Source organism: Manis pentadactyla, chromosome 15 (genome assembly GCF_030020395.1).
Source record: "Manis pentadactyla isolate mManPen7 chromosome 15, mManPen7.hap1, whole genome shotgun sequence".
NCBI lineage: Eukaryota > Metazoa > Chordata > Mammalia > Pholidota > Manidae > Manis > Manis pentadactyla.
Window position 1 is genome coordinate 64,339,460 of NC_080033.1, and position 23,512 is coordinate 64,362,971.

Here is a 23,512-nt window from a genome sequence, read left to right on the forward strand (position 1 = left end):
CTAGTTTTCTGGCTCTAGCCTGTTTTGAAACGTGGTCAGGTGTTAAATAGCTCCATGTTCCTGCCAGAAGGAGTTGTTTCTGTGGGGAGGGGGGCCACCTCCCAGTCCAGCCAGCACTGCCTTTCAGTCGGCGCCTCAGAACTTGGTGAGTCCCGGTCCTTCCGGCAGTTTGACCCGAGATGCCTGCTCCTCCTGCCCCTCCACTTGGCGGGCATCCTTCTCCCCTTGCTGGAGGGGAGTGCAGAGTTTTGGGGAGGTGCCTCTTCTGGGAGTGGGTTTGGAGGGTCATGACTGTCTCTATCCAGAAACTGTTGCCTTTCCTTCCTTCTGTGCTTGATCCGTTCACTCAGTTGCATGTGAAGTAGAGAGTGATGGGTAATGGGGTGGGTTCGAAAGCCACACTGCCTGTTTTCATTTCTGGCTTCCCCACATTGCCTATGATAGCTTTGGACAAGTTGCCTGAGTCTCTGAAGGCCTCCGTATCCTCATCTGTGAAACGGGTGCAAGACTAGTACCCACCTCTTGAGATGGTGAGGATTCAATGAGGTGATGTCTGCACAGTGCTTGTGTCGGGAGCATTCTACACATACCTGAACTCTTGCCATTGTTATTCATGGCAAAGATTTACTGGGCTTATTATGGGTGTAGCCATGTCCTTAAAGAATTTTTAAAGTATTCACTCTCCCAAATCCAAGTGTTCAAGTGTCTAAGTTGTGCCTTTAGGACATAGATATCTGCTTAGTGAGATTTATAAACACTGAGGAAAGAGTGGGATCGAAGCAAAGGAGGGCTTTAGTGAATTCACCCTGGTAGTTGTGCGAAGGAGGGCCTGACCTGGAGAGAAACCAGAGGCAAAAAAGAAGCACCTCGGTCGGAGACACATGCATGTCTAACAGTCTTCCAGGTGATATTGAGCTGATGGCCGCAGGACACACACAGGCCGGGCCATGCCCGGGCCGCTGCAGCCCCCGTGACTGCTCCCGCTATGCCCTCAGCAGCAGGCACAGGGTGGCACGCGGCCCTGGGCTTCCACCTTTACCTGCTGCAGAGATCTGACCAATCTGTCTCTGCCTGACCCGCCTCTCCCCTTGGCCCAGCTGGTCTTTCTGGTCTCTGTTATTCCTGTTCTGTGTGGAATTCTCTTTGCTGGTCACCAGTTGAGGGTTTTCTCTCACCTCTCTCTTTTTTGCCTCAGACCTTTCACCTCTCTAGGACTTGTCATTCCAAGCCCTTCCCCTGTGAGTACTAGTTTTGGCTAAGAAGTTGCATGTGCACACACACAGTCCCCTGACAGTTTGTGGGATGGGCGCTGTCTGGGGCAGCCTCCACATGCCAGGTGCAGGAGATTAGACAGACTACATGCCTTGCCCTAGGCTATTTCCAAGCTAGTCTGCAAAGGCCATTTCCCAGGCTATTCTAAGAAGGGTTCCACTGGGTAAAGTTGAATCACCCAGGACTGGCAGACAGCCCTGCTCTTCTTCATCTTTCTCACCCTAAAATGTGCAGAAGTCTCATGAGTAAGCTGCCAACAAACTCTGAGATAGGAATCCAATTAATCAAGTTTTTAGAGCTGTTTGTAAAATGAGAGTAAACAGGTCCCTAGCAAATGCCTGGCAGGCTCTCCTGATGGTTAGATTTTAGTGCTCATGGGTAACAATATCTGTTTTTCTTTATTGGGCAAAATAAACATAATATGATATTTAACATTTTAACCATTTGTCAGTGTACAAATCAGTGGCACTAACTACTAAGGAGGCTGAGCATCTTTTCTTGTGCTACTGGCCAGTTATTCAGCTCCTCTGGAGAAAGTGACATCCATTCTGACATTCAGATCTTTCTTTATTCCTGTGTTCTCTGGGTGCCTGGCCACAGTCCAGCACCTCGAGTTTCTACGGTGCTAATTTCCTCTAGTACTGTTTAGAATTTGAGGTAAAAAGAAAACAGTAATTGAAATAGACAGTTGTTATTTACATCAGAGGGTTGGTATTAAGTACCCTTGTGCTTTTTCATTAGCTGTATTATATTCTTATTATGTGTTTTACCAGGTAATCGTAATTCCTGGCTTTGGGATTTTATAGCTTTCTTCATGGTTTATTTTGTAAGCAGACAAAGATGGCCAGGATGATTTTGAAGCCAGTGGGTCACAGCAGAAGAGCCCTTGAAGGAGAATGACATTGTAAGCAAACCGAAAAATGATGTATGAGTCAACGGGGAAAAAAAAAGTCCTTTAGAGCTTTCTAATCTCCAAATAGTTTTTCTTTATAATTTTCTGAGGTTATGAAATTAACTCAGTAGATTGGGGTGTAGTTCATCACTCTAATTGCTGAGCATTTTAATTATCAGGCACGTTTTATGCTTTCGTGAAATGCTCATTTCATAGCCTACTGGTAGATCTTTCTGTAGAATTCACACCAGAAATTAGGTGCTGACCCAGACAGGGCTTTCCCATCAAAGAGAAAGGCGAGCGTGCCCCCCTGCCGTCGTCCACATGCAGGAAACTATAGCTGTACCATAGTGGGGATGAGGCAGATTGTTTCCATTCTGTTTTGATCATCAGAATAACAACAAGCACCAGAAGTTCCAGATTTGGCCCGAAGATGCTTTCTTTCCTCCTGTGTCTCTGCTCATACTGTCGCTACTTTTCAAGAGAGCCACGGGGCAGGCCCAAACCTTAGGCTTTGATATCTGACAGTGAGGTGCTTCAATACTTCAAATAGTTGGTGAAAGGATGTGTTAAGTGAAAGTCTGGGAGGGTCTTCAAAGGCACGAATGAATGACTACTTCATGGGTGTCCGCTGCGCACCGGGAGCTCCAGAGCACGTCCCGCCACATGGAACTGGGGGTCACCATTCATCCACTCGTCCATCTTCCCTCCCTTCTTTCCTTTTCCCCTTCTTTCTGCCCTTCTTTCCTTTGTACCTACCTGTCTACCAAGATTTATCAAGTGCCTGTAGCATGTCAAGCATGAAGTCGTAAACTAAGTAAGTAAATGTAACAAGTCTTCGGTAAAGCAGTGACCTCAGCACAGTCTTGCTTGCATTCTGTGACTGTGTCAGCCCAGAGTCAATCAGGAGGCATGAAACTACACAGTTTAACAGGGAAAAATGTAATATAAAGCTGTTTTAACTCCATTAAGGTATTACTGGCTAGTGTTGTAAGGGAATACAGGCTTGGGAGCAGCCACCACCCCAAAGGCTGAGGTCATGCACCCAGTGAAGGAGCACGTTCTACAGGACTGGGACCCAGTAACCATGGTCCATTGGATGCAGAATTTTTCTGAGGCCATGTGCAGAAGAGACTCACTGGGAAGCCACCCTCCATAGTACCAGGGAAAGCTGTGTATGGGAGGCAGCCTACAGTGTAAGTCTCTGGAAATTTGCCCCAGGGAGAAGGGATAAGAGTGAGCTGTCCCTGGAAGGTGCCTTCCGAGTCTGAGCTGGTTCCTCCAGTGTCCCTCTAGCGCCCTCTACTGGTGCAGTCCAACATGGTGCCCTCTGGCCAGGGGGAGAGGTCCCTTGGTCACTCTCCAGGAACTGGTAGCAGGGTTTGGCACAAAAAGGTAATCAACTGAAGCCCAGCATAGATGCTACTGTGTGCTGGGGAAATAAGGAGTGTCAGGTGTGCTGTTTTATAGAGAATATTCAAGGAAGGCCTTTCTGTAAAGATGACATTTGAGCAGAGACCTGAGGAAGTGAAGCTGGCGGCAGGGCATTCCAGGCAGAGGGCACAGCAGGTGCAAAGGCCGTGAGGTCAGAGTGGGCATGGCATGTCTGAAGGTCAGCCGTGAAGCCAGCTGCAGCATGATGGGAAAAGGTGAAGGGAGCACGAACTCTGAGAGCTGACCTTTGGGCCAAGCACACACGCTAAGAGAAATGACTTGAGCAGAGAGGTACCCGGACCTGACTGGCACCTGAGAGGATCACTCTGACTGCTGAGTTGGGAGTGGATTGGCGAGAGAGGTAGTGAGTATGATGCAGGGACCCCAGTGGGGAGGCTTCTGCAGGGAGCCATGAGACAGACAATGGCAGCCTAGGCAAGGTGGCCAAGGTGAGAAGTGGCCAGAACTGGCTGTGGTTTGTGCGGAGCTTTTCTAATGGACTGCAAGTGGAATAAGGACAGGGGAAGAATCCATGTTTATAAGATTTTGGCCTTGAGTGACTGAATGAATGAATGTAGTTCTCACCAAGCCTTTGTTTGAAAAACCTCAGTGTTCAACGTAAACATATATTCAAAAGTGGTCCCTGTTCTGTTTGGGGTACTGAAATCATTTTGGAATAGATGGTGTTGATGGTTGTACAACCCCTCTTAGTGTGTGTGCTTGGACCAAATGCCAGCTCTCAGACTTTGTGCAGCCCTTCACCTTTTCCCATCATGCTGCAGCTGGCTTCACTGCTGACCTTCAGACATGCCATGCCAGCTCTGACCTCACGGCCTTTGCACCTGCTGTGTAATTAATGCCACCGAACCGTGCCCTTAAAAATGGTTAAAATGGCAAACTCTATATTGTAGATATAACCATGATTTAAAAGTCTGCAAAAAAATATGACAGAAATCATGCTGTTTCCTTCTCAGGGCATCTTTTCAAGGCATTGATAGCATGCACGTGTCTCCTCATTGGCACCGTTCATCACGATCACTTAGTGGGATGTCTGCTGGGTCTTCCTCCCTCAAGTTCCCATCTTTCTTTTTGTAGGTAATAAACACTTTGGAGGAGATTCTACAAAAATGTGGGGATTGTTATTACCATCACAGCTACCATCAGTTCCTTCCAGGCTTCTAACAGCTGAAGCTTAGGCATGATTTTCGCCCATTTCCCAGTAGGAAACAGAGGGTCAATGTAATTAGGTAACTTGCTCAAGTCAGCATAGCTGGTGAGCAGCTAGCCTGTAAACTGCATGAGGGCCGGGGTCTTCAGCTGCTGCATTCACCAGCGTATACCCTAAGCATCAGGCACAGGGCTTGCACATGCATTAGGCACTCAATACTTGTTACATGCCTAAGATGGAGCCCAGTGCTATATGCTGTGACTCCACACCTCATGTTCTCCCTCTACAACTTCTGTCTCTGGCTCCTCCTCTGTCACTAATTAGCTCTACTCATCCCTAAGATTTCAGGAATGTCTAGCTGTTCCCTAGCATGGAATGCACTGTCCCATTGCCCCACCCACGGCAGAGTCACTGGCTGCAGACAGACACCAGACATTTGGCTCTCCGAGTGACATTCCTGCCCTGCTAAAACAATGGGGCAGCGTGGCATGTTGTCCTTCATGTTAGCTGAAGTTGTACGATACTGTGTTTATGGGAAAATGCTGTTACTATTCTTAGGCTGGTGGTGGTTCGCACTTATTCATAGCTCCGCATTTGTGGGTGGAACGAGAAGTTATAATAGAGTTGCAGGTGCCTCTCATTGTTTTCCGCTGCTTGCTGGATAGTGTTTATTAAAAAGGAAATCACAGTGGTGTGTCTGGAGCTGAAGTCTGAACAAATAACCCAAAAGGAGGAGTCCGAGGAAGGTGGGCAGTGAGTGACAACAGAGAAAAGCAAAAACAAGTTTGTGCTAATTGGGATCAGGCAGTACTTTGCATGTGAATCATGAACAGGGAGCTTGGCTGCAAAATGGTTATTGTTTTCAGCCTTTGTTGGCCTACTTCACATACTTTTACAGACAATCCAGAACTTGGATTTAACACGTTTTACCCAGGCTTTTAAGGGAGTTTGAAAATATAATTCTGAAAGCATGTGGCTGACATGAGATCCTTTCAAAATGTTGAAAACTGCACATGGGATGCATGCTGTCTGCACACACATCCTGCTTAATTTTCTCCTGTTCCTTGAAAGAAGCCATTCCAGGTTCTCTGGAAGGAAGGGCTGGAGATTTTCATTCAAAATGGGCTCTGAATTCTGATAGGCATGGGAACCCATGTCTCCTGTAAGTTCTTCGACCAGTTCCTTGAAAGACCACCATGTGTGGGTTGGGCGCATGCATGTGCATATGCAATAGAAAAAGGCTATTCCCAGTACTTGGCATTGTTCTGGACTGGTAGGTATTCCCCGGAGACTGTGCTTCCTGCCACGTGGACATCCGACAGATGTATTCCCTCGTTCAGCAAACACTTACTGCAGAGTACAAAGAGAAATTGAATGTCATCCTTGTCTGGAAGCCCTCATGGTCTTGAGAGGGAGACAGACCCAGGAACAACTAAACAGAATGCTGGGGTTATGCGCTGGGATGGCAGAGGAGGGAGTGCAGAGGAATGGGGGCTTTCAGTATTGCACGCAGTTAGGGAAGGCTTCACGGAGGCGGCCGCGTTCCCAGTATGCCAGGGAGATAAATGGATTTCCCTTCCAATCAGAGAAGGGAGGGAGAGGGCGTTCCAGGTGGAGCAGGAAACAGCTCAGAGACCCTGAACACGTGTGACCCACCCCAAGGACAGCATGTCGTCCCTTGTAGCTACTGTATCCGGCTCCTGCTGGGAGAGGGGCTGCAGATGACTCTGGAAAGATAGATAAGCTGGGGGAGCAGTTGAGTGACATCACAGCCCTCGCCCAAGACAGTGGGGAGCCATGTCAGGCTTCAGAGAAGAGGAGGGACATGATCGCCAACTCCCCCATCAGCATGGTCATATTTTTGGAAGTGTCTGCTTCTTGAAATACCCTCAATTCCTCTTGACTCCCTGGCTGCCTGCCTCTCTCCTGCCTGCTCAGCGAACTGAAAGACCTCAGAACTATATTCAGCCCTCCCCAGTAATATCACGAAACAAAAATATCTCATGGCTTTGCAACTTATGAGTGTTTTGACTGCTCGCAGCAGAGCCTTTGGGAACCGCAGTGTTGCCCCCACCCCCACCCCCACCCCATGGAGTTCTCTGGCAGCTTGTTGATGAGTAAACTGGGGCCTGACTTTTACCTGAAAGTGATGTTCTTTTGTGGCTTGTCTACTCCCAAGAATTGAAATACCCAAACTCATTCCTCAGCTCTTGGTGAAACAGAGAAGTCACTGTGGCATATGTCAGGGACATGCACAGGTTGTGAGTGACCTCACGCCTTCCACGACCTTGGAGGGCCTGGATTTAACCTCCACCCCGAGCCCACCCTGCTCCAGTAAGAATTAGAGAGCCCTCCTATGGGTCGGACCTGAACTTTAGCAATATGGTACCATGAGCACTTCACCCAGGGTACAGGTACCCGCTGGGTGGGCGGTATCGTTAGAATAACCATCAGAGCATTGTTTGAGACATTTTATTTCCCCCTTCATCTCTACCTTTTGTTTCCTGTAGCCAATGGAGTATTGGCATTGGTTCAGCTACTTTCTACCCAGCCGTGAGTGGATGTGCAGCCCCCACTTATCCAGGTCCTGGTGCATAAGACCAGGAGCTGCCCTAGAGCCTGAGTCCTTCGGAGTCACGGTCCGGAGGCGGCCATCACTACTCTAATCGCTGGACCACGTGGTGACTCACATCAGTTCCTGCATTTACTCTTCCCGGGGGGGTGGGGGGTGGGGTGGACCGAGCTGTGCCCTATAGATGGTCATGGGTCCATAGGGGAACATCATGGCTGGTTCAGAAAACCTGAGTCCGACTTCCGATTGGACAAAGAAACAAGTGGCAGTAGAAGGCAGAGCTTGGATTGGTGATTTCAGAGAACTGACCCCATGCTCTCCCATGATTCCTCCAGGCTCCCTCTAGAGGCAGCCTCTGTACGAGAGGATTGTGGGTGAGCAGCAGGGTGTAGACCGAGTTTGCTTTGCTCTTGCTGGACAGAAAGCACAGTGGTTGGGACCCTGGCCTCCCGGGGTTGAAGGCTGGCTCTGACCCTCACTCCAGTGTGACCTGGGGCAATGCATAGCCCTGTTCCTCGGTTTCCTGAGATGCAAAATGGGTATTCCAGCAGTTCTTATGAGAACTAAACATGATGTCACACAAAAAATGCCTGGCAAGGAGCACCTGGGGAACCTGACAGCATTAACCGCATGTGCTGTGCCAAGAAGGGTGGTCTTTACTCACTGAACTGATTCAGAGTCCATGTGGATATTTGCCTCCAAATCCCAAAAACGTGTTCTTTCAACTTTTCCATTAAATTTTAAGATAAATTTGAAAACAGTAACAGAAAGTGGGAGTGAAGGCAGGGTCAGGAACATCTCAGTGGGTATTTTGTAAGGATCGCTGTTTCTGGGTTTTGACCCCTGCATGTGGTCCGTCCTGCCGAAGTCTGTCCCCCTGTTCCCTCCCTCTCTTCCCATTTAGTGAACATTGACACCGACTCTCTGCCTTCCTGCGTCACTATTGTCCAACAAGACTTTCTGCAGGGATGGAAATGTTCTGAGCCTTCCTTGAATGTGGCTAGTGGGACTGAAGGGCTGGGTTTTTTAATTTAATGTGGCTTAATTTAAATAATTGAAGTAGCCACATGTGGCTAGTGGCTGTCATATTACATAGCACAGTGGAGGCACTGGAAATACAGATGTAAAAAGACACTCTGCCTGCCCATTGGGGGCTCCTGGGCATGCTGGGAGCCAGCCATTCACACAGACCATCAGGGTGTGGCAGGACAAGCACAGGATGGAGTCATGTGCAAGGAGCTGAGGATGCAGGGCAAAGTAGTATCTAATTTTGCCACAGGAACCAGGGATGACTTCACAGAAGACTCTCTAGCAGAGTGTACTGACCTCTCCCTAAGGACCTTTAGTGGGAAGTGAATCATTGTTTTTAAGCACCTATCAGGTGCCAGATGTGGGACCAACACTTCACATGGATACTGTCACATTTGACCTTCGTCTTTGATTTTGCCACCCATTCTGCAGATGGGAAGTCTGACATTCACACTGGTGACCATCCACCCCGACAAGTCACAAAGCATGAATAATAGTTAAATCAGGGTTTGCTTGATCCCAAGCCACACCAGGCAGCCTGTTCTTGATTTATCCTCTATACACTTCATCTCCTTTATTGGACTCATTTTAATATCCTGGTGATTGGTAGCCACTGATACGCCCCCATCCATCCACACCCAGATTGAGGCCAGATTTCACTTAACTGGCTTACCGCTCAGCAAGGTATGAGGTGACAGCAAGACCACAAACTAATAAATACACCGGTATTTACATAAAGTTGGACCTCAGCATGATGGATGCTTGTGTTGTTGACGAGGGTGTCACATGCTTATGCTCTGATCCTGGTCTCAGTATGACTGTGAGGATGGGGCCGAGTCATTTCACAATTTGGGTGACGTTCCAAGTTTCTCAGAAGACCAACGCAATAAAAATTCAAGGTATGAAATTCAAGGTGTGGCCTCAGAGTCATTTTATTTCACAACTTCTATGCTATGATTTTCGATATGTAAAATAATACCACCACCCAACATCTGCATCCCTCCTCTTTGAGTGTTTAGGGAAGGTTTACAGGTTGGTTTGAAGTAAGTCTTCTCCAGAAAAGCTGTCTGAGTGCATTGATTTTCCAGCCCTGAACCAGTTCTAACCTGTTCATTGAAAGGGAATCATAGTCACTGGCTCAGAAACCCCAGGAATCTCTTTTCAGTTCCAGCTTAGCGCTTGCAAGAAACAAACACCCACATTTATTTACCCAGCCATGTACAATTCCCTACAAGGTGGCACTTAACAGGGATATGATGTCCCTGCTCCTGGCAGTCAACCTGTTTGATTCATTCCAAATCCTACTTCAGATCTCTAACTATTTTGGAGGTTTGACAGGTCTGAATTAAGCCAATGAGCTCAATCTACTTGTGGGATATTATACTTGGAAGGGATTCATAGAGATCACAGTGTCACCTAAAATTACCTTTTCTACATATCCCACCATTGGGAAACACAAATGTGGCTCCCCCATACGAGAGTCCTGCTGCTACCGCTGAGGATAGCTGACATTACTTGCTTCCTCTGTACAAGACTTGGTACGCAGCACTTTGTGTAGATAGTTTAGTTTTTGCAAACCTATGAATAAATTGTATTATTATGTCCATTTTAAGGATGAGGAAACCAAAGCTCTGAGAATTTTAGCAGCTAAGTTCTATTTCACACAGTTAGTACCTGATGAAACTGGGATCACACACAGTCAGTCATGTTCAGGAACCTTTTCTCCTAACCGGCACGAAAGAGCCATTCTTGTCCCACGTGGCCAGTTGGTGGCAGAGGTGGGATCTAGACTGAGGCTTTCATTCTGTACCATCTCTGGCCCCAGTGAGGGGGAAGAAAAGGAGAAGGGCCTTTGGGACTGAATGTGTATAAAACATTACTTCTTCCAGCTCTACCCTTCCTATAATAGACCAAAACAGAGGCGCTGAATTGTAGCAACAAAGAGAGCAATAGGGAGAAGCTGTTGGACCATGCCTTTCCAAGTTGAATTGCATACTCTCAAATGTCAGTACCCATGGAACACAGCCAGTGGTGGTACCAGTGGGAGCTCAATACAGGTCTTGTTTTAGCTGTTGAAGTGAAATAATTGATGTGGCCAGTGTTCCTGGTACTGGAAGTGTCTGTCAGGTTCATGGGGTCCCGGGGTCCCACAGCCTGGGCAATGGTCTCCTCACCTGGGTCTCCCCCTCTTCAGTCCTCTGGCTAATGAAATCTGTGGGGGGCTCTCTTCCCCTCCTAAGACAAGACACCACAACATTCTTCTCTTGTCATCTCCGAAGGCTGGGGACCAAGAAGGGGGGGATCCCAAGAGGAGCTGTCTACCCCAGCTCAGGAGTCTTAAGGCCACATCCATTCATTCCTGAATCAGTTGGTTCATTCACTCACTCACTGACTGGATGATTGATCCATTACACCATCATTTTTTGATGTTATGCAGAACAAGAGCTGGAATAAAGTAGAAAACAAGTCAGAAACAAAAAGGCCCCTGCCTTAAGGAACCTACATGACCAAGGGGAAGAACACACTGAGTATGGTAACAAGTAAATATGCAAGATGAATAGAGACTGTGATGAGTCCACCAAGGAGTTACACTGGGCCTTGTGGGAGGAAATGGAGGGAAGGAGGAAAGTCAGGAGAAGACCTCCTTAAGGAAGTGATCATTTGGGCTGAAAGCAGAGAAATGGAAAAGAACCTACAGCTGGGAGGGCTGAATGACAGGTGGCATTCCAGGCAAGGTGGCCAGAAGTGCAAAGGCCCTGAGGCAGAAAGGAGCTTGGACTGTTTGTGGGCCAGAGCAAAGAAGGGGCCCATGTGGCCAAAGTAGGGTCGATGGGAGAGAGTCGTGGATACCAGTGAGGACTTCATAAGCAGGGGAGTGACGGGATCCAGTGACATTTTTTGAAAGATCTTTCCGGCTGCCTTAGGGAGCCCGGGCTCAGAGAGCAAGAGAAGGCGTGCATGGATGACAGGGCCTCACTCAGGGCCAGGCTGGGAACCGGATAGGCAAACAACTGCCCACATGCCTCTGCCACCCCTCTCTTTGTGGAAGATTCTTTTGCAGTTGCAATCTTCTGAAAACAGAATATCCCGAGTTACCAGATGATGTTCTAGAGCCGAGCAAATGCTATCATTTCTGAAAGGTAAATCAAGACAAGGAAATGATGACACATTCACCACAACTGAAGTGTTTGTCAGGCCTGTCGGGACCGTCGGCTTGTGCCAAACAAAGCCTACGTGTCTGGGACTTCTTCGGTGTTTGCCAGTAACTGGGTACTTGGCTATAAACAGAGCTATTTTGGAAATTCTGCATCTCTGTTTGAAAAAAATGGGAGGACAAGAAAGGGGAGCTGTGTTTCAGATCTGAGAAATATGCACTCCTACTGCTCGCGGTATTCCAGCACTTTCTCCACTCTCCCGCTACTTCCGCACCCTGGGTACTCCTCAGAGGGAGACCACGTCCGTTTCCAGAAGTGCTTTGGGTTCATGACCTGTTGTCACCGAAGTATGGATGATGTAAATCTCTGGGAAGCGATGAGTTAAAACCTGCTATTTCTGGGTGCTTCCTACTTACAACGTATTTATCTTTTCTCGCCCTTATTTTACCCAAAGCCATTATTTAGTCTTACACAAAGACGTAAATATTATTTTCTAAGTAAAAATAATGATGATGACAGTTATGCTGGTGATAATGAAGATGGTGATGGTGGTGATGGTGGTGATGATGTCAGTGGTGTTCCTGGTACTGTAAGTGTCTGTCAGGATCATGGGGCTCCCACAGCCTGGGGAATGGTGGTGATGATGTCAGTGGTGATGGTGATGTCAGTGATGTTAATGATGGTGGTGGTGGCGATGGTGATGGTGGTAATGATGAAGGTGGTGATGGTGATGATGTCAGTGGTGTTAATTATGGTGGTGGTGGCAATGGTGATGGTGGTAACGATGAAGGTGGTGATGGTGATGATGTCAGTGGTGATGGTGATGATGGTGGTGGTGGTAATGGTGATAATGGTAATGATGACGCTGGTAATGGTGATGATGATATCAGTGGGTAACATATACTGAGCCCTTGCTTTGTGTCACACAATATTCATGGATCTTTAGATGTAATACCTTTGAATTCTCATCCCAACCCCAGAAGTATCATCACTATCCTCATTTTACATGTACACTGAGGCAGATGCTTGGAGTTCAAGAATATGGTTCCAAAGCCTGCTTTCTTAACCACTGCCAGATTTGGTGAACTTTTTCTCTTTTTCTTTTGGGAAGAGACGGATGATGGGCTAGTGGGTTTGGTAGCAGATGTAAATCATCACCTTCATTAGTTTTAATTTCTATTTAAATTTCCCTCTTCGGTCCCCTTGCTTTGCCCTCCCCCTGTCCTTCCTGTTCATGCCCTCCCCACGCTGCACCCCCTCCCCATGCCGCACCCCCTCCCCACGCCGCACCCCCTCCCCTTGTCTGCTGCTTATTTTCCTCTCTCTTCCAGTGGCTGCTGCCTTTACCTTCAAGGAACCTGCACCTTCTGATGAATTCCCCTGGCTCCCTCTCCATGCCCTTCTTTCCTCTGAGCACTGCTTTTGTCACAAACTCCAGCCACCCCCTCCATAAAACTGCCCCTTCTGTGGTTTAGGAGACAGCACAGAGCTCCCCCCTCATATTCTGGGACAATGCTTTCAACATTTGTATTCCACAGCACTCCAGAGAGTCCAGATATTCTCCTGGGTTGGGACGGAAAAGTGACCCCACTACTTGGTAATTGAATGCAAGAGTGATGGACCCGAAATTATTAGTGCATTTCCTCATCTCTACCAACTAAAGAGGGTTCCATCTTTATTTCACCTCCCAAAGACAACTCCATTAGCTTTCCGGATTATTTCCTTCCAGTCTTTTTTTTTCCAGACCTAGTCTTTCTGTGGTTGTGCATTTTCTCAGTTACAATCATAATCATACAATTTTAAGGTCCTTTTGACGTATTATAGCATTGCAAAGTCTTTGTAAATGTATTTTATGAAAATAAGGCACACACCATTACAGCATGTGATATTTTAGCTCCATTGAGAAAAGGAGAAACACTGTCAACTAAACAATGATCCAGAGCTTTCTCCTCTGTCAAAACTTATTATTTCAGAGCTATTAAAAAAGACGTTTTGACTTGTTTAGATGGAGAACCCATCATAGATCAAGTGGCCATTTCCATGTCTTTCCACAAACACAGTGAACTTGAGCTGTAATACTGAATCACTCTGTGATCTTCCTGAAGACATTTTAAATGTCAATTACACTCAACATGGAGAGCACCAGCAATGCCCTCATTTTGCCTGAATTGTGCACCATTTCAGTTATGACCAAATTTGCAGGAATAAAAAACACATGTCTCCAAGTAGATGAAAGATGATCCCTCATTTGTGATGGTTGCGTGAGGGTTGAGGCTCTGTATGCCAGACCCTACTTAACTGTTCTCTTCATCATCAGGCATTTAGATCTTGACAGGCGTCTACTAAGCTCTGCTCACTGCATGCGTGGCACTGTGCAGTTAGCGAACCATTCTGTGGTGGGTGGGGACAGGCCTGGGCTAGCGGAGAGGGCCCAAGGGGCTAGGCCTTGAGGAGGGGGCATATCCTCGCACCCCACAGCAAAGAGGGGGTGGGCGGAGGGCCTTGGCATCCACCACGCAGCTGCACTTTGTGTGAGTTCGTTTGATCAGTCTTCCCCAAAGCCAGGCCCTCCCACTAAAAGCTGGTGGGGGCTGGAATGGGCCTTGGAGAGGTGGATGTGCATGGCCTTGGGAACCCTGGGATCCGCGAAGGTAGAGTAGGTGCCCGTGATGTGCCAGGCATGCCCCATGTCTTTTACAAAGACATACATACCATCTTCTAAATAAAAGTTGGGGTGAGATGATAATGGTGGTGGTGGGGAGGGTGGTGGTGTTGATGATGTCAGTGCGTATGTGTCTTGAGCACTTACTTTACACCATGCTACGCACATGGCTCTTTATATGCCACCCCCCAAGTCTGCACGCTGACCCTGTGAGTGCAGTGCCACTGTGGCTCCCACCTTACACGCCACTCAATCCTCACACTAAGTAGCTCTTACTCCCTTTTGTGGATCAGGAAACTGAGGGTCAGAGAGCATAAGCTCAAGTTCACAGGCAGAAACAGGATGGTAAGTCACGCCCAGACTCCTTTTGTGACCCTGATAAGACCACAGCTCTACAGTGTCCTCATTGGAGTGGAAAGGTATGGAGTGAGAATCTGTGACTCTACCTGGCCTTTCCCCAACCTGGAATCCCCAGGAGGCTGGTGAGTGAAGTTCTTACCCATTTGGAGATTGTGTGAGCCAACCTGTGGATCCTGGCTACCTGCTGTGTGACCCTAAGCAAATGATTGCATCTCTTTGAGCCCCAATTCCAAAGTGGGAATAAATAATAGCAACTGCCTCAAAGTATTGTTATGTGGATTAAATGAGATAATACATGCACAGTGCTTAGCAAGCACCTGAAATTTGTTAGGCTCTCCATCAATGGATGCCATTGTTATTGTTATTTGAGCTGTTTTTAGCCACGCATTTGTGAGGCAGGGAGCCTGATGTAAGCCACCTGAAATCTCTATCTGAGACCAGCGTCTCCAAGGCCCACCTCTGACCTTGCTCATAATGACCAACATCCATCAGTCCCCGGGACCACCAGGACACTGACGGCGGAAGGTGCCATGTGTTCTCCCTAGTGTCCAACCAACACATACTGGCAAATCTGAGGTCATACTCATAGCCTGTGACGTGGGTAAGCCAGACCCTTTCTGCAGCTGGTCAGGGGGCTCATGGGTCAGTTTGGGCCATAGAGCTGGGGGGTGGTGGTGTGCATACAACCAGCTCCCAGGCGGTACACGCGGCTGCCGTGATTACAGCCACAGGGAAGCTAAATTCTAGAGGCTTGCGCTGTCTCTGGGGAATACACTAATTGAGAAACAACATCCATAAAAAATAATTCAATGCTAGTATGTAAAACTAAAAACAATAACCAAGTGTGACTGGCTGTCTGGAATTAAGCAAAGTAAGATGAAGTATCTTTTGCCGGCAGGCACCCCCAACGAAGGGGAGTAAGGATCACAGTCATTCTCATTCCTCCCAGCTTGGTGGGGCATGAGCCACCTTTGCTGCAGGAATTCTCACCCCTGAGCAGCAGCTTCAGCACCTCGCTCTGAATGTTCCTTTGGGTGCCAGTTGCTAGGAAAGAGACTCAATTAAGACTTTTTAGGGCCACAAAGAGGTCTTCAGTCTGGAGCACTCCACTCTGCAGCCAGTGGTGTGCTGGTAAATGTTTAACAACCAGCTCTCTGGGGGGAAAAGTGTGCATATATGTATCTACACACACATACAGAATTACAAGTGACTCATATAATGGATGTGTAGCACATAATTTATGAATAACGATATACACAATACTCTTCCTTGTAAACAAGCACCACTGTCTAGTTCCAGAACATTTTTATCTCCCCCCAAAACAAACCCCATTATCCATTAAGCAGTCATTTCCCATATCTCCTCCCCCAGCCCTTGGTAACCACTAATCTACTTTGCATCTCTATGGATTTGCCTTCTCTGAATAGAACATTTCATAAAATGGAACCATACAATATGTGGCCTTTCATGTCTGGCTCCCTTCGTGTACCATAATGTATTCAAGTTTCATCCATGCTGTGGGAAGTACTGGAACTTCATTCCTTCTTTATGGTTGAATTATATCCCATTGCGTGGATAGAACACATTTTGTTGATCCACTCATCAGTCAGTGGATATTTCCACTTTATGGCCATTGTGAATTATGCTGCTTGAATCATTCACAGGCAAGTTTTTGTTTGAACACCTATTTTCTATGCTTGTGGGCATAGACTTAGGTGTAAAATTTTTGGATCATATGGTAAGTCTCTATTTAACTTTTTGAGAAGCTACCAAGTGGTTTTCCATAGTTTCTGTACTACTTTATATTCCCACTGACAGTGTATGAGGTTTCTAATCTCTCTACATCCTTGCCAACCCTTTTATTTTATGTTTGTTTGTTTGTTTTTATTATAGCCATCCTCACTGTGGTTTTGATTCACATTTCCCTAATGACCAGTGATGTTGAACATCGTTTTATATGCTTATTGGCCATTTTCATATCCTTTGGAGAAGTATCTACTCAAGTCCTTTATTTTTTAATTGGATTGTTTATCTTCTGTTGTTGAGTTGTAATATTCTGGATACTCGAATCTTACCAAATACATGGTTTTCCCACATCGTCTCCCATTCTGTGGGTTATCTTTTTACTCTCTTAATAGTATCTTTTGATGAACAAAACTTTTAAATTTTGATGAAGTCCAGTTTATTATTTTTTTTCTTGCTTTGTGCTTTTAATGTCATATCTGTGAATTGAAGCAAATCACATAGTCTTATTCAGGGGCAAGGCATTATGTCCCACCTACAAACTGGGGACACTGAAAATTTGCATGGCAGAGACCACGGGTTAGGGTGGAGTGAAGAATTGGGGCCATGAAAACATTTTTTTTCACATTGTGATTCGTTTAGATTGATTCTGATGGGTCCCCCAAGGGCTTTGCCCCCCAAACAGAGTCCCAGTTCTCTTAGCAAAGGAAGGAAGAAGGGTGGGTTAGGGGGCGGTGGAGGGAACAGACAGTGTGTGGGAGCCTAATCTCATGTGTAGAAAGCTGAGTTCACGGTTGGCCAAGTCCACATGAGATGACTGAGGATGTGTTTGGTGCCTCTCCGAGAGGAGGAGAGGGTCCTCAAAGGAAGGAGACAGCCAGGAAGGCCACGGCACTCACCAGGATCCCCAGCAGGGAGCTCTGACTGCCCACCGCTCTGTCCTCTGCTCATCCTGGCCAGCTGAGGTTTAGCAGTAACAGATCCCCAACTTGGCTAGAGAGCAGTGCAGAGACAGGAGGGAAGACACAGATCCCAGCCTCTGTTGATAACCACGATGCGGGAGTGGGAATCTCCTTATTCTGCTGCAGCTTCAGTGGCACCGTGAGGACCTGTCATGAGCAGAATTCCCTTCCTGATTCTAGTTCAAATGCACGAACACTTCTGCTTCTCAAAGTTGGCCCTCCACAGTGCAGAGTGTTTGGCTGCCCTCGACTCACGAATCCAAATCCAGCACGGCCTTTCCTCATTTTTTATCCAGTTTAGCCTTCCAGAAGCCCAGATATGACTCCACTTTTAAAATGAAATTTTGCAGGTCATTAGCCCATAATGATTAAGTGATTCTGGTTATTAGCATAAAACACAGCTGTGGTGCACAAGAGGTGAGCTTTATTGTTTAAATATTATGCCACGCGTTCATGTAGTGCACAGCAAAATTATATTTTTTTCAGACTATTCAGCCATTATGGAAATGACTTGTGATTTCATTCAGAAATATTGCAAATGCGGTTGATCTTTTCAGTGGGGTAAATATTGCCCACAGAGATCCCTAAGAGAAATGCGGGTCAGGAGCAGTGTAGGTTTGGACTGGGAAGAGGGCCTATAGCAGGAAGGGCCCAGAGGCTCCTGCCATTTGATGAGGTTCTTCATCACCCAGGCGGTGACCCGGGTTTGAATCTCCCTGTGTGTCCTTAGGCAAAATACTCAGACTCTCTGAGTATCAATTTCATTCTCTAAAAAATGGGTCAATAATGTCTACTTCTTACGGTTGCTGTAGGCTTGAGCTAGGTGAGCTCTCCGCGGTCACCAGAAGGCCTGACCCACAGTGAGCCGGCAGTAAATGACGGCGGCTGCTATACTTCATGCTATTTTTGTCATTGCCATTATGCTGAACGTTAGTGTTGGCACTGGTGCCACGGTGGTGCTCTGGCCAGGGAGGATGGAGACCGCCGTCTTCAGGCAGTGAGCACACGCAGGGCCTGTCTAGGGCGGAAGGTGCCAGAACAAGGCATGGAGCTGTCATCTGTGGTTGCTGGTGCCTGGCTGCCCTTCCCTGGGTCAGTGACACAGAAATGGCTCTCCTTTTCCGTGTTAACTCTGTTGGCATGCCGCAGATGCCCGTGGTCAGTCAGTTAATCTCGTCGTTATCTTATTAGCATGGTGAGACGTCTGTGAGTAGTGGGAGTTGGAGTCTTCAGACTGGTCTTGAGCTGGTGCTCCCTCCAGTCAACCCAGTCTGCATGTTGGTGGTTAAGGAGATGCCTCTTTGAAGGATGGTGCTGGTGGTGCTGGAGGTGAGAGTAACGATATTGATAATGACAGTAGTCATGACCTGAATCTATCGAGTGTTCAAAAGATGCCAGATATTGTGAGCACTGTATTATTTATCCTTCACAGATATTATCTTTTTACATATGAGGAAACTGAGACACACATACTTTAACTTACCCATGATGTCAAGTAGAGGTCTTGAGTCCAACAGTCTGACCCTAGAAAGCTGGCTCTTTACCATTCTGTCCTTCTGTCTGTCCAGCTATTTTGCCAATGAGTAGAGTGGAAAGCTCTTAAGTTCTGAGGGCCACCCACAGGCCACATCAAACTTTTCTTCAACCATGTGTCTCAGTGAAGTGAGTGCTTACAAGTTGCTCTGCATCAAAAGCCTCTACAGAGGCTTTAGGCCTCTACTCGGTCTTCTTGGTTCTAAGAAGGAATTCAGAGTATACACAGATTTCTAGGAAAATGCTGCCCAGGAGTACTGAGCCTCACTTACCAAATTTAACACTGATGTGCAAACCTAGCTCTTGAATTTTGGTTCCTTTATTCAACAAATACATAACCTCAATTGGGCTAGGCTCTGCGAATTCAGTGTAGTGGGCACGTTACTTATGTTTGTAAACCTTAATTTTCTAACCTGTAAGTGGGGAATATAATGACACTTACCTACTGTATTTAAGGATGGAGTGAGACATTGTATATAAGAGTTCTGTAATAAAGTTCTGGCATACAGTGTCCAATAAATGCTGTCATCATCGTCTTCATCACCCAATGAATGCAAAAATATAAGGTTCAAGTAAATAAAACTAATGAAAATAACTGATGAGAAAGAAAATCAGGCAATGTCTAGGATACAGCAAATGACCTTCTGTGAATGTTTATACCTTGAAGGTCCAAGACCCACCAGGTCCGTTTCTATCAGTGCTTGGGCAGAGGGGTGCACTGAATGCTTTAGGCTTGGAGTGAGAATGGCTCTGAATATCTGCCTAGCTACCATACTGAGAAACACTCCTTGCCTTCCTTCTAAAACCCTTTAATCAGGATTGACTAAATGCTATAACAGACAGCTCCCAGAACTGGATTTCATTTAAATAACAATCTATGCAGACATTTAACAGCTGGTCTCCCCTGCTGTGAGTCAGGGACCTAGGCTTTGACATCTTACGTTCTGCCATCCCCGAGAGGATCCTCAATATCTGGACATCAGACAAGGGAAGAAGAAGAACAAAGCTCCTAGGAGGTTTTCATGGGCTAAGCCTAAAACAGTAACATCACTTCCGCTGACTTCCCATTGGCCAGAATCCAGTCACATGGTGACATCTAGCTGCAAGGGTGTCTGGGAAATGGAATCCTTTGATGCCTTCAGGGGGCAAGAGAAATGTACTCAGTGACATGTTGCCTTCTCTGCCTTGTTCTCTAGCATTGAGTGCCTACTATATTGCTTTTAAATTGCAGTCTTGCATAAATGACACCAGTTTTATTTTGCCTTTTGGAAAAAAATTAATTATTGTCCATATTCATTGCAAATATATCTGTTTATTAGTATCATTGCAATGTTTTAGAAAGAGCCCTGCCCGGGCTCAAAGCCAAAACTGTGCTTTAGTTCCCAGCTCAGCCATTCGGCCATTCATTGCTGGGTAAGCTCAGGCTGCTTAGTGAGTATCTTTCCCTTAAGCTTCCTTAGCAATGGAATCGGGAGCATTGCCCCTGCCCTGCCTACCATGCTGGGTGGGGATAACATGACATGATCTGGGAAAACACTGTGTAACCAAGAGCACCAGCTACGGGCCAAGAGGTCAGCTCAAGACAGCCGCCACCCACCTGAAAAAGACAAAATTAGAAGAATAGATTGTATAACCATGTGTTTCTCAAGGCATGCACCTTTGTTTTTAAGTGGCAAGAATCAGTGAAAATCAGATATAAGGAGGAAGCCCTGACAGCCGCAGGCTTACATTCATTTCCCCCAGCTGCTAAGGTGGGTCCATTCCCCTGATGTTCATCAGAAGAGAGGTTTTCTAGGCAGTGTGGCGTCCAGGTGACAGGACTGGGCAGAGACACCGAGATGCTGTCCCACTCCAGATTCGACTGCTTTTCCAACCTGGGACCTTGGCCAGTTCAATGTTTCTGAGCTTCTGTTTGCTTGTCTGAAAAGTGGGAAGGTCCTTCCAGCTGCATGAGACCAGAGGGACAAATGCCATCACAGGACAATCACAGGGCCAGGAAAATCACTGAGGCTGTGAGGGATCTTCGCTCGTCGGATCCAGACTTCTTTTGTTCCTGAGGAAACCGAGGCTCAGGGAGATGGGCGACTTACCCATGTTCCGGAGAGGTGGCTGGAGCCCAACCCGGAACCCGCATACCCTGATGGTAACACCTGATGGCGCTCCCGTAAGCTCACCGCGTTGTCCCCATGTCAGCAAAACCACCTTTGCAGAACGGAAGGTCCTAAACGCAAGGTCATCATCTTTGCCTACCGAATCCAAACGGAGGTTCTGCTGCTCACTTGGGGCACCTGGGTCAAAAAAAGAGAAAGTCAGGTTCAGATTGACAGTGCTTTTCAACTGAAAAAAAAAAATCTTGTCTTTCCCTAACTAGAGGTCAGATGTCAAAAAAGCTAATAACGGAGTAAGAGGGACCCAAGGATATAACCGACAAATGAAAACACTGGTGAGTCCAGGGAACAAAAGATGTATAATCATTAATATGTTATGTACTCATGCTCCAGGAATTGCTGTATTGCCCAAGCTTGCATCCTTAGGCAGGAAGCACCTTATCATTCACAAGCTTAGCTATAGAATATATTTTCCCCCCACCGAGGGAGATGTCTTTTTGTTTTGTTTTGTTTTGTTTTGTTTTGTTTTGTTTTGTTTGAAGAGATTTATGGAGATTCTTTCCCTATAGGTTTTGCTAGATACATACATATTTTTAATTTCTCACCATCTCAGGGGTAAATAAATATATTAAAATAAGCTAGGGGATGTATAGCAGAGTATAACAATGATAAATGATGTTGTGTGTAATTTTTCTACTATTAACATAAAGTAATATAAACTGAAGGACACTAGTCTATTGAGAGACTTAGAAGCTAATGTTCCATATCAGATGTGGCCAATGTCAGGACTGAATACAGATTAGGCAATGTCCTTTTCTCCCCAGGGGAATTAAAGTTTGAGACACTACAGGCTGCCTGTGGTTTTACGGCATTTTGTTGGGGCCGGTGGTGCCTTTCTTGGTCTATTAATTCAGGAGCCGTAAATGACAATGTGAGCAAAATGCTTTTCCGGTGGGATGCATTTCATTTATGTGTGCTTGGATTGCCCAGACCTCGTCAATCCATTTTGTCACAATAAGTGTTTTTAAATTGTGTAGATTACCTCCACTTCATTATGGTCCCTAGCATTTGTTTCTTATTCAAGGCTCTTATGTAAAGTTAGGGAATATTCAAAACTCTATGTTTCTAAAGAAAAAAGGAAGGCAACATAGAAAAGTTCATCTGGAGTTAGTCTGCTCACTTGAGTTCTTTTCCAGCGGAGAGTTCATGGCCAGTATACACTCTGCAAGGAGGAATAAAAACCCCAGGGTAGATGCTTACAGAAATCTTTTTTAAGAAAATATCATAGTATGCACCTGGGTTTGTAAACACACATTCAAATAAAGTGATTACTGAATTTTTAAGAACTCATCAACATTTAAGATTTTCTTCTAAGAGTGATTTTTCTCAGAAGCGAGATAGTCTTAAATAAAGATGGAGGTGTTTCATTTTATTTTAAATAGTCCCTTTGTAACATCACATTTTAGAGCCCAGAAATTTACTCTACATCCTTCGTTATATGGATGAAGAAAGCAAAGCCCAGAGAATGAAGGGACTCATTCAAGGTTGCCCATCTCCCTGATGGCCCAACTGAACTCTGAACCCCACTTTCTCTGGCATTTATTTGCTGTCCTTTCAGCCACCCCATGCCGCCCCTCCTCTCTGTGCCCTCCAAAAATATGGAAAAATACAAAGGGGGAAGTGGGTGAATCATTTTGAGAACAAATCTAATTAGATACCTTTGATTGTGTTGACAATAGCTGCAGAAATTACATTCAACATAAAAATGTAAAATGCGTATTAATCATGGTTCCATATATGTATGTAACTTTGGAAAAAATGTGTGTGAATAAACACTTTTCTTTGAAATTTGTCCTGGTTCTTGTGCATGAGTTGAGAACCCCCCCCATGTCTGGGATTTGAGAATTGGGGTTCAGAGGAACCTTTCTCTCCTGCCCCATTAAAACAGACAGAAGGGAGCTAACACTTGGGTGTCACCACGCACATTGTTATCCTTTGGGTTGGCTCTGAGATGATACGTTGGTCACGGTTCATAAATTTTATCTTTGCACTAAAAACAGGGTTAGAATATCTTCAATGCAATTATAAAAATGTATTAAAACTGAGGAGAAAAAATACGGTGGTAGATGCGATTTTAATGATTGTATAAATGTTCACTGTTCCGTGGCAAAAAAAGAACAAAAAAAAAAGTCAGGCTTTTCAGCCATGGGATTTCAGAGGAGTGCGAGGGAAGGGCTGGGTTTTCCATAAATCCACAATCATGTGTTTTCAGCAAAAAGACAAACATGTTGCTCTGAGATTTTGCTTGGAAAGGCGTGAGCAGCTGGAGCAATGTGATGTCTGCAGGTTATGATTCTGTTAGAGCCTTTAGACACTCGGTGTGAAAATCACCCCAAAGAAGGTGTTACTCTCACAGTCTTCCTTCTCTCAAGAGTTTAGGAGGCTGGGGGACAGGGGTTAAGCGTGTGCGATCCGAATTAGCTCCCGGCATGTATTACTATGCAGAGGCGGGCCTCACTGATAGGCTGAGCGGGCCACCAACAGGGAAGCTGCACTTAGCAAAGATTCAACTGCAGGCATTTGAGGGGGCTCACCTGGGAGCCATCCTAATTTCGGGGCACC